The sequence below is a fragment of the Mastomys coucha genome, unplaced genomic scaffold (genome assembly GCF_008632895.1).
Source record: "Mastomys coucha isolate ucsf_1 unplaced genomic scaffold, UCSF_Mcou_1 pScaffold23, whole genome shotgun sequence".
Classification (NCBI taxonomy): Eukaryota; Metazoa; Chordata; class Mammalia; order Rodentia; family Muridae; genus Mastomys; species Mastomys coucha.
In genome coordinates, this window is record NW_022196906.1 from 59,824,244 (window position 1) to 59,837,089 (window position 12,846).

The 12,846-nt window shown below is 39.6% G+C and overlaps 1 long non-coding RNA gene across 1 annotated transcript; it reads right to left on the reverse strand.

Moving 5' to 3' along the window:
* Positions 1-11,449: 11,449 nt before the first annotated feature.
* On the reverse strand, positions 11,450-12,813 carry LOC116072625. Its single transcript, XR_004111527.1, has 2 exons — positions 12,659-12,813; positions 11,450-12,261 (listed from the first exon to the last, which is right to left on the reverse strand). It is a non-coding gene; the product is annotated as an uncharacterized LOC116072625 (long non-coding RNA).
* Between the last annotated feature and the right edge of the window lie 33 nt (positions 12,814-12,846).

Here is a 12,846-nt window from a genome sequence, read left to right on the forward strand (position 1 = left end):
TGCCTCCCAAGTGCTGGGATTAAAGGCGTGTGCCACCACTGTCCGGCCCCATATTGATTTTTTTTATTAGATATTTTCTTTATTTACATTTCGAATGTTCTCCCCTTTCCTGGTTTCCCCTCCGAAAAAAACTCCTATTCTCTCCCTCCTGCCCCTGCTCACCAACCCTCCCTCTCCCACTTCCTGGCCCTGACATTCCCCTACACTGGGGCATAGAGCCTTCACAGGACCAAGGGGCTCTCCTCCCATTGATGACTGATTAGGCCATCCTCTGCTAAATATGCAGCTGGAGCCATTAGTCCCACCATGTGTGCTCTTTGGTTGGTGGTTTAGTCCCTGGGAGCTCTGAGGGTACTAGTTAGTTCATGTTGTTGTTCCTCCTAAGGTGCTGCAAACCCTTCAGCTCCTTGAGTCCTTTCTCTAGCTCCTTCATTGGGGACCCTGTGTTCAATCCAATGGATGGCTGTAGCCTCTACTTCTGTATTAGTTGGGCACTGGCAGAGCCTCTCAGGAGACAGCTCCTGTCAGCCAGCACATGCTGGCATCCACAGTAGTGTCTGGATTTGATGATTGAATATGAAAAGGATCCCCAAGTGGAGCAGTCTCTGGATTGTCCTTCCTTCAGTCTCTGCTCTACACTTTGTCTCTGCAACTCCTTCCATGGGTATTAGGGTGTTTTTCCTTTTGTTACTTTTGGAGTGTTTTCACCCCCTTTTCCCTCCAGTAAACACACATTACACTTTAAGTCCCATTGAAGACTTGGGTTTTCTATAATACAATGGATGTTCCTTGGTAAGGCCAAAGAAAGTAGGATGGGACCAGACATTAAAATTTGCAGGTGTTTAACCCTGGTAGCTGTGGTAAGAAACAGGGACAGACATCCCTGCTTTCCATAGTGATTGTTCTGGGTCTCACAAAGTCTCTGTACTATGACTCTATTATCCTTCCCTTATAATCATTAATTCCATTTAGAAGTAAAAATGGCTGTTTCTCAATATATTAAAAACAACATTGGACTAGTAGACAAACACAGCCACATACAAATACAATTTACCTTGGAACTTAGGTTTGGCACCTGGATAAAACAGACTAAATAAAAGCTACTGTGGTGGTATGTTCATGCTACAGTGGTGCAGCACTCTGCATTGACAGTGCCAAGATTGGTTCAAGATTGATTGACAGCCAGATTGGTTCTTTTTTGAGACAGAGATTCACCATACATAGCTATAGCCTGTCCTGGAACTCACTATATAGATGAGGCTGAGCTTGAACTCACAGAGATCCACCTCCCTCTGACTCCTGAGTGGTGGGATTAAAGGAGTGTGCCACCATGCCTGGCCACTGGTGTCATTTTAAAGAGCATAGATGTCACAGAGCTGCTTTATTCCAGCTCTGGAATTTATTGGTTAGCTCATGGCACTTCAAAGTCCCTCTGATGTTTCTAGTTATTGATCCTACTAACCAAGTTTTACTAATGTTTGTTAAATGTTAATGAAAATACCTAAATGTCCTGTTTGGAGCCTGAACTGAGGACATAGACTAAGCTTTTCAAGGATTTTGTGAGCCTTGCAGGAAGCAGATATAAACTTCAGTGGGTAAGTTAAACACCATGTGGTAGCCCAGATGGGTTTGGAAGAACAATTAGGAATTAACCAGAAAAGATTGAGTATAAAATCAAAGTCTCCAAAGTAAGATAAAACTAGGGGCCCCTAGTAGTTCAGAAGTTTTTGTTCACAACAGACACCCCCATTACCACAGACCCCACACTCCTCATTGTGTGTACTTTTGTTCTTTTTAAAAAAAAAATGCCACAACCAAGACCGGGTGGGAGGAGCAATAGTTAAGATCCTAGAGGGGAAGAGTCTGGGGCCTCAGGGAGGAGTGGATGCTACAAATGACAAGAGTAATGGGGACACAATCCCAAAGCAGGACAGAAGGCGGGCACTGGGTGAGATGACATCACAATGAAAGGCATAAAGAGTTGAATTCATTGGTGCTGACAGACTGCCTTTGCCATCCCTTAAACGGCCAGAAGACAGGGAAAACAGCATGATGCATCCACACCGCTTTCTCTGTCTGGCTATCAAGTGTGTTGTAGAACATCTTAGTGTCATATTGGAAAGGGCTGCCTCAGTGGACTGCTGTGTTACAGGCAGTGTAGGCATATGTCTGAGTTCAAGGCCAGACAGGGGTTACCTATTGAGGCCCTGTCTCAAAAGAACAGAACAAAATCCTTAGAGGTCAGGATAAATGGTAATTTCTTTTTACAGAAAGTAATGAGATTAAAATTTCAACCTAGATTGACATGATTAGATATACATTTCTAATTTCTAGACATAATTTCCTCAGGCTCTGAGGAAATGAGTAGACACAAGCATGACTGGAAGTGTACTTTTTTTTTTAAAAAGATTTATTTATTTTTTTATTATATGTAAATACACTGTAGCTGTCTTCAGACACTCCAGAAGAGAGCATCAGATCTCATTATGGATGGTTGTGAGCCATCATGTGGTTGCTGGGATTTGAACTCAGGACCTTCAGGAGAGCTCTTAACCGCTGAGCCATCTCTCCAGCTCGGAAGTGTACTTTTAAATAGTTCTTTTAATATGTGCCCTCTATATTATCAGTTTTCTTTATATTTCTCAGATCAGGTGTCATCAGTATAAAATCAAAACATGGGTCATCCAGATAGCTGAGAGGGTAAATGTATCTGTTACCAACTTGAGTTCAATCTCAGGATCCATGTGGAAGGAGGGAGACAACTCCTAAACATCTTAACTCAGCTGAACTGCAGTAGCACCATCATGCATCTGCATTCATGCACTGCAACAAAGACTTAACTTCAACCCATATCTCTTCCATCTGTTGATGATCTCCATAGCAAAATGAAGAGCTAAGTCTTGCTTTTCTGTTTCTTTCTTTGGCTCTAAGAGGCTGCTGGAAGGTTCTATATTTTGATGCAGGATATTTGATAGCACTGAACCCAGAGATTGTGTTATTTACTGGAAAAACCTTTTTTAGTTGTGTGGCTCAGCCTTAGCACACACCTTTAATCCAAGAGCTTTCTGTTTGAATATTGTGAACATGATTAAATAAAGTCAACCATAGGTCAAAAGGCAGAACAGGCAACTAGTTGGAAGGAAGTGAACATAGGATTATTAAGAAAAAAAACCATAGAGAGTAAGAGGGAGTCAGGAAGATGGATAGAGGAAGTAGAAGGAAAGGGACATTGAGTTTGAAGGAGGATTCTGAGATAGCATGAGATTCCTGGTGGGACATTGGCTGAGGAGGAAGGTCAGCTGGGTGTTTTCTCTGCCTCTCTGAGCTAGCAAGCTTCCATGCCAGCATCTAGCTCCTGGTCTTCATTGGTAAAATTAAAGGATTAAGATTGTGTTACACAAAACAAAACATTTGGCACTCCAATATATAGCACAACCACGCTGACAGAAACCACGAGAGCTGTGGAAGCCATCAGATTTAGTAAGTCTCCTGGGAAGTCCTCAAAGAAAGAGTTAAGTAATAGTAAAAGCACAATATTTCCCATGTTTAGAAAGGGAAATATCATGAGAGAGGGCATTAGGATCCTGCGTAGTTCTACTTTAGATGGCTTGAAAATAGGAGAAATAAAAGGACAAGTGACTTGGGATTGACATAATACCAACTCTAATTACTATCAGTCTGGTAATTCATATTTTATTAATAGCCATAGTGTTTTTATGCCAAACATGAAAAGAGGATTGATACGATCCAAGCCTTACAGGACTTATAAATGAATGAAAATAAGAAAAATATTCAGACAGACAGGAATTTAGGCAAGAACCTACAGAACCACTGTATGAAGAAACTGGAGAGATACAACCTAAGGTTGGCTAGCCAACTTTAGTTTACCCAATTACTATACAAGACTTACCAGCAGATGTTAGATACCCCCAAGGTTATGAAGAAGTTAAATGGAATCCTGTAGACACAGATTTGATGAGATTCAATGAAGCAATGATTTTATATGGTATGCATTTACCTTATGTGAAGCAGATATTAAATTCATGGACAACTCAGAACAGAATTACCCCCCAATTATAGAAAGATTTGGCAACAGCAATATTGGAAGCTGGTCCTCATTCATAATGGCAAAAATGGTGGAAAGAGGAAGCCAGGGCGATAGAACAAAAAAATAGGGCTAGAGATATTTCCCACAACCAGTTGATAAGTGAAAGTCAATGTGCTGAGTTACAATGGTAATTTGAATTTGATGTTCACACCTTGGTGCTATGTGGTTTATCAGATTTAAATGCTTGGGACAGTTAAAAAATCAGAAAAGGGGTCTGAGTCATATACAAGGCTCAAAAGAAGCCTTCATTGATATTTTTGCAAATACTGAATAGAACTATCAGATTCAGACATAAGAAAAATACTCATTGAAACTTTGGCTTTTGAAAATGCTAATTCAGAATGCAAAAGGGAGAATCAGACCTTTAAAGGCAAGATCAGCATAGATCAGATAGATGAATAGGTTAGGAATATGACTGATATTAGATCTCAACATTTATAATGCTACTCTGATGTAAGTAATTTCTAAAAGTTTTAACTCTACAAGACCTCCTGAGCCCCTACATGGACTCCTGGGCAATATTTTGAAAAAGAAAAAAGTAGATCCTCTAGAACTCTCTTCATGACCTGCATAACAGTGGTTAGACTTAGGTGGAACTTGGAGATTGTAGAAGATAGGTCTGCCTTGCTCCTAACACCAATATCCAACATCCTGCTCACATCACATGCAAGAAAGTCAGAGCCCTCATGTGACCAGTAATCCTGATGGTTTGGTTTTATACACAAGTACTCCAGGTATAGCCTGAGCCCAACAAACACTTTCATCTCATCAACAGAAGCATCCTTTAAGTTCTTGGAATAATAGTAGTTTGGCTTTTCTGCATGCATTTGATGAGCATGTAAAAACTTGTCTTTTCTGTCAAATTCTGCCAGAAGAGATCCCTGATAAACAAGGAGAGAACATCTATTTTCGTGCTTTCTTCAAGGATGCAACCTGGAATGCTCAGTGATCCTTTATCATCATCACTGATGCTTAGATCCCCACTTGGTGCCACAAAGTTCCTAGTCCAACTTCATCATTCACACCAGCATCTCCCCTATCACTTGGTTGAGAGGCACAAGCATGTCTCCTTCCAACACTTTGTCTTTTATTTTCAGAATCACCATTTTCACGTCACTCAATGCTTCTTCAACATAATCATCACTTGAATCAGGAAGAGAAAGATAATCCTTGCTAAATTCTCCCTCATCAGACTCAGAATTCTGTAAAATATCCACCAGTTGTTGAACCGAATAGCGAGTTGACTGTTTACACATTGAAGTGCTCTGTTTGGTTCATGGTCAGTTTCCCCTGAAGTCACTTCAAAATATAAACAAAGCAGATGTCCACAATAGACAGCCATTTTCAATCACCTGACATCATGCTAGCATGAGACTTAGCAGTGATTGGAAGCATTTTTAGGTCTTGGTAATGAGGTGACTGCTATTCTCACTGTATTGTGTGACCTTGGTATTATAGACATTACATCATTTCTGATATAGCAGGAACTTGGTCTGTTAGGATTGAGAAAAATCAATATGTCAAAATGTTTTAATCATGGTAAGCAAGGTCTTTTGAAAAGAGATTGTAGGCAAGGCATTTCTAGAAACAATGTTTTTTCTAGAGATAATCCAAAAAGAAGGCCGCAACCTTCTGGAGTATGTACAAGGTATGACAAAGGTTGGCAGTGAACTAATGAATGCAGATTAACAAGGGACAGGAAAGGTAAGCCTTTGCCTTTAGGAAAAGCCCTAGGGGAGCCCTTCAGTCCCTGATATCAATTTTGATTAAACCATTTCCTTTCAGTATCAAAGAAACTTATCTACAAATCAATTAAAAGATTTAAGTCCTATTGTTAAAACCAACACTGCTCTGAATGTACTCAAGATCAGAACAGCTTCAGCACATAAAACAAAACTTTAGGCGAGACCAGAAAATAAGTACTTTTGGCAAACTGCTATACTGATCAGAGACCAAAGTAAAAAATACAAATAAATGGCATTGAAATTGAAGATTTCATAAGCACAGGAGCAGATGTAACCATAATCTCACCAAAATTTTGGCATCCATATTGGCCTCTCCAGGAAGTAAATATTCAGTTTCTAGGGATTAAAACTTTAACTCAGGTGAAACAAAATGCAACATGGGTTGAGTATATAGGACCAGAAGGACAAAGAGGAAGATTAAAACCATTGTGGCTAATACAGCCATGAATTTATGGGGATGTGATTTGTTGTAATGGAAAACACAGATTAACATTCCTCCAACCACAGAAACAAAATACAAAATAATGGTTTCTGAGAAAAATATTAAAAGGTATTATGAAGAACAGTCACAGAAAGTCCAGGTTGTCCACAAGCAGGACACAACATGTGCTAGTTTTCCAAAGGTACCAAGTACCCGACTTTTAAAATGGCTAACTGATAAGCCTATATGGGTGGATCAATGGTCTATGACAAAAGAAAAATTATAGGTATGTATTAGTCAGGGTTTCTATTCCTGCACAACATCATGACCAAGAAGCAAGTTGGAGAGGAAATGGTTTATTTGGCTTACTTCCACATGGCTGTTCATCACCAAAAGAAGTCAGGACTGGAACTCAAACAAGTCAGGAAGCAGGAGCTGATGCAGAGGCCATGGAGAGAGGTGTTCTTTACTGGCTTGCTTCTCCTGGCTTACTCAGCCTGCTCTCTTATAGAGCCCAAGACCTCCAGCCCAGGGATGGTACCACCCACAAGGGGCCCTACCCCCTTGATCACTAATTGAGAAAATGCCCCACAGCTGGACCTCATGGAGGAACTTCTCCAACTGAAGCTCCCTTCTGTGATAACTCCAGCCTGTGTCAAGTTGACACACAAAACTAGCCAGTACATAGGTGCTAGAACAGCTGGTACAGGATCAACCAGATGCACAACACATTAAAGAGTCTACCAGCCCTTGGAATTCTTCTGTGCTTGTTATAAAAAGAAATCAGGAAAATGGAGGATGTTAACAGATTTAAGAGTCATAAATAAGATGATCCAGCCAATTGGCTGTTTATAGCCTAGAATCCTATTGCCTTCTTTGTTACCTAAGACAAGATCTATGATAGTAATTGATTTAAAAGATTACTTTTTTCACAATCCCTTTGCATGAGTATGATAGGGGAAGGTTTACTTTCTCAGTACCTACTTAAAATTTTATTTGTCCAATAAAGGGATATTATTGAAAAGTCTTATCACAAGGAATGTTAAACATCCATACATGTGTCAATATTTTGTACAAGAGCCATTAGAAATAATTCATAAATAGTTTCCTCAATCTAAATTTTATCTTTATATGGATGATACCTTACTGACTGATTCAGATGAAGATACCTTAAAAAATGTTTACTGAAGTAAGGAGAATTTTGCCTTGCTGGGGATTACAAATTGCTCTTGAAAAAATACAAAGAGGAGATTATGTTAATTATCTAGGATATAAAATAGGTCTACAGAAAACCTAACTACAGAAAGTACAAATTGCCAGGTGGTGGTGGCGCACGCCTTTAATCCCAGCACTTGGGAGGCAGAGGCAGGCGGATTTCTGAGTTCCAGGACAGCCTGGTCTACAGAGTGAGTTCCAGGACAGCCAGGGCTATACAGAGAAACCCTGTCTCGAAAAAACAAAAAACAAAACAAAAAACCCTAAAAACAAGAAAGTACAAATCAAGAGAGTTCAATTATAAACTCTTAATGATTTTCAAAAATTTCTGGGAGATGTTAACTGGCTATGATATAAATAAGTAATAAATAAGTAATAAATAAGTAATTTATTTCAAACCTTACAAGGAGATAAGGACTTAAATAATCCAAGAAAATTATTAGCTGGGGGTGAGAAAGAATTGGCTTTTGTAGAACAGAAACTACAGGATGCACATGTAGATTGTTTGGATCCAATGCTGTATTGTATTTTGGGTTTTTGCCCTCTGCTCATTCTCCCACAGGAGGTTTTACAGAAATAAGATAATTTTTTAGAGTGAATATTTTTAGCACACAGACAGTAAAAAATTAAAGACCTATGTAGAAAAGATTTCTGAATTGACTCTGAAAGGAAAAATGAGACTTTGTTGAAAATGTATCTTATTCTCTGTATTTGTTGCAGTTGTTGTGTCTGAAGCTTACTGCTTCAGTCTGCTAACATAGGCCCAGTCCTGGAACCTTCCAGACTTCTATAAAATCTAATCTAGGCCTAGAATGATTTTCAGACTCTGAGATTGTACTGTTGAATAAGCTCACCCTTTCTAGTTCTTTCTGAATTTTTGATAGCTACTTCAATTTGGCTGTTCTGGCTCAAATTCCTCTCCACACTAACTGATTCAGTCTAGCTTCTTTCTCTCTGCCTTTACTTAATTCTCTACTTGGCAATATGTTCTAATCTTCTATCTCCTTCTCATTATCTGTCTCATTCTGGCCACTCAATTAGACATCACATTCAAACATGGGAGTTTCCTTCTACAAACTAACTTTACCTTCATTGTTTGGGATTAAAAGTGTGTACTAAGGGCATGTCTGTATTCTAGCCAGAGGGATTAAAGGTGTGTGCTAAGGGCTGAGCCACACCACAACTAGAAACAGGGTTTTTTAGTAAATAAAATAATCTCGGGTTCACCAGCAATTCTTTGTCAATTAGCAGAAATAGACCCAGCAAAAATTGTGGTACCGTTTACTAATGCTGAAATTGCCTCATTATGGGCAGAAAATGAATACTGGCAAAGAGCTTGCAGTAATTTTTTTCTGGGGAGAGATTAACAGCAAATATTTATAAATAGTTTATAAAAAGAACTAATTAGATTCTCCCTTACATAGTAAAAAAACACCAATTTCTGGAGCCCCCTACATTCTATATTGATGCAAATGAATCAGGAAAGGCAGGTTATAAGTCAGGAAAAACAAGTAAAGTGCCTTAAAGCTGTATGCCATTCTTTTTTTTTTTAAGATTTTTTTATTTATTATTATACATAAGTACACTGTAGCTATCTTCAGATGCACCAAAAGAGGGCATCAGTTCTCATTACAGATGGTTGTGAGAAACTATGTAGTTGCTGGGATTTGAACTCAGTACCTTCAGAAGAGCAGTCAATGCTCTTACCCGCTGAGCCATCTCACCAGCCCACTCTGTGCCATTCTTCTTATTACTAGATTTTCCTGAATCTCTTAATATAGTTACTGACTCAATATACAAAAAGAGTTCTTTTACACACTGAAAACAGTGAATTTATCCAAGATGGTTCAAAATTAACTTCACTATTTATTCAACTACAACAAGTAATCAGAAATAGAAACCATCCACTGAACATAAGACGTATCAGGTCCCATGAGTGTACCAGACCCTCTGGCACAAGGTAAGGATGAAACTTATCAGCTCTTCATAAGAAATGTGCTAGAAGCTCAGATCTCATAAGAAATGCCATGTTAACAGCAAATATTTGAAGACAGATTTTTCTATCACTTGGCAACAAGCCAAGGAAATTATAAGGAAATGTCTTACTTGTTCTTCATATAACCAAACTCTATTACTTACAGGAAGTAACCCAAAAAGGTACCCCCCCAAAAAAAGAAATTTGACAAATGGATATGTTTCATTTTGCGGAGTTTGGAAATTAAAATATGTGTACCATACCAAAAATATTTAGGATTTCAATGGGCAATTGCCTTTAAGTTCTGAAAGGCCTGATTCTGTAATTATATATTTATTAGAAGTTATGGCTATTATGGGGATATCTGTATAAATTAAGACTGACAATGTTCCAGCATAGTCTTTAGTAAAATGAAAGTTTCTTGCATATTACAACATAAAGCATATTATAGGTGTTATAGTTTGTATATGCTTGGCCCAGAAAATGGCACTATTGGAAGGTGTGGCCCTGTTGGAGTAGGTGTGTCACTGTGGGCGTGGGCTTTAAGACCCTCAGCCTTGCTGCCTAGAAGCCAGTATTCTGCTAGTAGCTTTCAGATGAAGATGCAGAACTCTCAGCTCCTCCTGCACCATGCCTGCCTGGATTATGCCATGTTCCCACCTTGGTGATAATGGACTGAACCTTGGAACCTGTAAGCCAGCTCCAATTAAATGTTGTCCTTTGTAAGAACTGCCTTGGTCATGGTGTCTGTTCACAGCAGTAAAACCCTAACTAATACAACTGGTATACCACACACTCCTACAGGACAAGCAATTATAAAAAGATCTAATTATACTTTAAAAGATATGCTTAATAAAGAGAAAGGGGTAATAAAGACCCCCTAGATAGATTACATAGTGTTTTATTTAATTTTTAAAATGCTAATGAGAAAGGAACAACTGCTGCAGAGAAACATTAAATCCTTGGAAAAAAACTGCTGAATTAAATCAGGCTGTATATTTTAAAGATGTGTTGACCTCAGAATGGAAACCAGGTTATGTGTTACTTTGGGGAAGAGGATTTGTCTTTGTTTCCACAGGGGAAGACAAGCTGTGGACATCATCAGAACTGGTAAAGAGTAGACTTAAACAGGAGATCTCTCCTGCGTCGATGTAGGACTGTCTAGAAATAGTTCCTTGGAGTGAATCCAGTCTGCATGGTCAGGATATCTGCAGTGCAGTTCATATGAATGAGCAGGGGCAGCTCTACCCACTCCCACACACCGTTTATGGACCAGCAACAGCAGTTTGATCCAGAAGAAACAACGAGGTTCTGCCAATTGGCCCAAGTCCGCAGAAGAGGCAGGAAGCTGATCGAACACCACCAGAAGTTTTTATATAGTCCCGACAAATGAATACCAGCAAAGAATGGCAAGGTGAACCAATACCATACAGTATCATCCATTGTCTGTTGGGTTATGTTTATACCCTTTCCAAACATCATGTGTTTTCTCAAGCATCTGATCTAGCAAAACATCACAGGCCCTCCTTTTTCCAGGCTGCTTCCAGAAAAACACCACCTGTCTGTTCTCAGCAAAACACCTTCCCATGTTTTTGCTTCAGCATAAAACATCCTCTCATAAGACAGTTTCCAGAAAAACATCACATGACACAACTGAGTCTCCAAAGAAACCAGAAATTCCCACTTCAGATATTTTTGTTAAATACACATTTAAGAGATTTAAAATATTTCAAGTAAATTCAAAGAGTTACTTCAGTTCAAACTTTGTTTTCTAAATCTCTTAGGAGCTAGTGTGTTTTAGAGATAAAATATTTGAGGAGGGCAATGGTAGATCATGCCTTTAGTCACAGCAGAGGCAAGTGGATCTCTGTAAGTTGTTTTCTAAATTCAGATTTACAGTGAACAAGGTGGAGGTGGCACATGACTTTAATCCCACCCACCCCCACCACCCAGCGACTAAATGATGAAACAAGTATAAATTCATATTATGGGATCCTGTCAGGAATAATACTAACAAAACCTGGATAGATAAATCTCCAGTTCCAATAACACACCACACCTCAGCCTCCTTGTGATTAGTGGACACACACACACACTCATAGGCATGCATGCACGTTCACAACTCTTTTGGTATGTGGATTAGTGATAGCTGAGATTTCAGAAGGTGGATTAAAAATTGTGTGGTTCTAAGAGGGAAAATGCACTGCAGCTTTATGAGATGTTGCAGGAGGGAAAACCAGGATAAAGAACCAACAGGCTCCTTTGTTTCTTACAGCTGAATATGAATCTTAAATTTATACCAAAGAAGTTTAACTATTTTAACTAATAAGATGGAAGGATTTCCCTTTACAATTCTGGCTTATAGCCATTAGTTTTTCATTTTTTTAAAAACATGACACCCTGGAGCCAGGCAGGGGTGGCCCATGCCTTGAAACACTGGGAAGGCAGAAACAGGCGGATCTCTTTGAGTTCGAGGCCAGCAGGGTCTAGTGAACTAGTTCCAGAACAGCCAGAAAATCAAAACAAACAAAAGACATGACATCTGGACACTGTAACATCCATCTCTTCAAGACCATCTAGCTCCTCTTAGTGTTTCTTTCAGACATACTACAAATTACTAGCACATTCTGCTTACATCCTGTGTTCCTCTCAAAACTTTTTCTTGTCTTTCAGATCTTAGGCGGAACTTCAAGCCATGCCTCTAGTCCCTCTAGAACGTTCAAAAAGCGTCAGGACTTCTGAATTCAAGACTGAATTGGAGAGGCCAAACCTACTCCATCTTGGGACCGGCCTCCATCTTAAAGAAAAGAAATAAAGCCTGAGAACTTGACCTGCAGCAGAACCCAAGCTAAGCTAATAAACCAGAAAGGACCCATGGCTTGTCCTTGGCCAGAGTTACTCCCTAGCTATTTCCTAGCAACAGTTAATCAAAGATTAGTCTGATTGTTTCAGATGTACTTCCAAACTGTTTGTGATCAAATGCGGTCTTGCTTCTGAGCACCCACTTACTGGCTTATAGTCATTCTATCTATTAGATACCAGACTGGACAACCCCTCCTCCCTCGCTCCTATTTTCCTACAAAAACTTGTCCTACTGAGGGTTCAGGGCTGCTCCGCCTTCCCTTCCTGTCCTGCTGTAGGGTTGATTTGGAGGAGAGCCCAAGCTTGAAATAAAGAAACTCTAATGCTATTACATCGGAGACAGCTCCTGGGTGGTTTTTTTGGAGATCTCTCTTCTTGGCACAACAAACCAGTCCCGCAGTACGTCTAGCTTCCGGGAAGCGAGTAAAGCACCGGTCGCGCGCTATACACGTCACTTCCTCCTGGAACCCGGATAAAGAAGTACACAGGTTACTGTCACTGCTCGCAACCGCTGCACTAC